The sequence below is a fragment of the Nicrophorus vespilloides genome, unplaced genomic scaffold (genome assembly GCF_001412225.1).
Source record: "Nicrophorus vespilloides isolate i.1.1-1 unplaced genomic scaffold, Nicve_v1.0, whole genome shotgun sequence".
Classification (NCBI taxonomy): domain Eukaryota; kingdom Metazoa; phylum Arthropoda; class Insecta; order Coleoptera; family Silphidae; genus Nicrophorus; species Nicrophorus vespilloides.
In genome coordinates, this window is record NW_017100069.1 from 18,830 (window position 1) to 21,042 (window position 2,213).

A 2,213-nucleotide genomic window follows, 5' to 3' on the forward strand; every position below is an offset into this window, starting at 1 on the left:
GGGGAATCCAGCAAGTATAGATACATTCCTGTGCTCTTATCCATATTGCTGTAATGCGCGTTCTTTTATGAAAGGGGAGGCGCCAAATTATTACATACTTTTGAGGGAGGCGTAGTAACTTTAAGTTTGGAAACCACTGCCTTAAACAGAGTTGTCGTTCGAATGCACACATTTATGGGTCGTAATCACGTTTAAAATGGAAACGAAATACGCAAAAACGTATAAAAGACAAAGTGGACATGCGGGATCATTCTGCATTCTACTTGTGTGCAGAGAAGTTGAAAGAAAAGTTAAACGTATTACTTTGCTCGCGAAAACAAAGATTTCTTCGCTGGAAATTGCATTCTAGCGAGAAGGAAACTGCGACCGTTTCGCAGCCTCATTCATATTTATATCGCATAAACTGAATTTTAATTGTTATTCCGAGTGGAAACGTCTAGGGACGACGGCGCAACGCAAAGGACAGTTAAGACACTGTAAATGTTTTTGTTTTTCCACCCATCTCCAAGGAGAAGAAGCTAATTCTGCACGAGAGGTGCGTTTCTTTCTTTCGCATACATTTGCGTAATTAAATTGCAATCTGCATATTTCGCTGCACACATTTAAATTAAGTATAAATTGTTTTATTTTGCAATCAATTATGTTTTATAACAGTTCCAGGTTTTCTCTTAAAGCCTACAACTGCAAATGAATTGTCTTTTAATCAATTAATTCAAGTATTAATTAAAGATTAATTCGCTTTTGGGTATCGATTCGAATAATTAATGACAATTAGATTGGATTACTTGGATTACAGTTATTATCCTGGCGAATGAATGATTTTCTTTGATCCTTCTGGGAATTTCGGTGATTAGGATCGGTTTATGAACACAGCCCTTTCCTTCTCTCTCTCTCTCTCTCTCTCTCTCTCTCTCTTCTGCTAGTGTTCCTGCTNATTGATTTATTGGTGACCGCAACAGCGAGCCTTAATGGTGATTAATGTCCGCCAAACCCTCAGGTCATTACTGCTAACACACACACGAACACAACAATGAGAAGGAGTAGATGTGCGGAGGAGAGCACAAAAAGCGAGAAGGAACTGGAACGGATGTGTAGCTAAACGCAGGAAAGCAGATCGAATCAGAGATGTAGACGGCGAAGTTAAGGCCCTTAACTTTTGTTGCCTCTGATTCTGATGGGGGAAGATAAAATACGGGCAAAACAACAAATTATCAGCTTCTGCTGCGATAACATTCGGCTTTGCATAATTCCTCGGCCAAACAATAAATTTTAAAGTTTTGCAGCTCTAATAAATTGTAAAATTATCTTAAAACGTTTGTCATAAAAGAAACGTTACTATTTCATTTCTCAAGAACTTTAAGATGAAACAATAGAAATTTATATTTTATTTATCAATAGTTTCTTCAAATATTCTAGTTATGTATGATATAACTTAATAATAAAAAAAAGTTTCCAATTGTGCGTAAATTAAATAATCTAGTTGGTGTGATTGTATTAACAATATTAAGAAACGTTACTATTTCATTTCTAAATAACTTTTAGATGAAACAATAGAAATTTATATTTCATTTATCAATAGTTTCTTCAAATATTCTAGTTACGTATGATATAATTTAATAATAAAAAAAAATTTCCAATTGTGCGTAAATTAAAAAATCTAGTTGGTGTGATTGTATTAACAATTATGTCATAAAAGAAACGTTACTATTTTATTTCTAAATAACTTTTAGATGAAACAATACAAATTTATATTTTATTTATCAATAGTTTCTTCAAATATTCTAGTTATGTATGATATATAATAATAGTAAAAAACAAATTCCAATTGTGCGTAAATTAAATAATCTAGTTGGTGTGATTGTATTACCAATTATGTCATAAAAGAAACGTTACTATTTCATTTCTAAATAACTTTTAGATGAAACAATAGAAATTTATATTTTATTTATCAATAGTTTCTTCAAATATTCTAGTTACGTATGATATAATTTAATAATAAAAAAAATGTTTGCAATTGTGCGTAAATTAAATAATCCAGTTGGTGTGATTGTATTAACAATATTAAGAAACGTTACTATTTCATTTTTAAATAACTTTTAGATGAAACAATAGAAATTTATATTTTATTTATCAATAGTTTCTTCAAATATTCTAGTTATGTATGATATAACTTAATAATAAAAAAAATGTTTCCAATTGTGCGTAAATTAAAT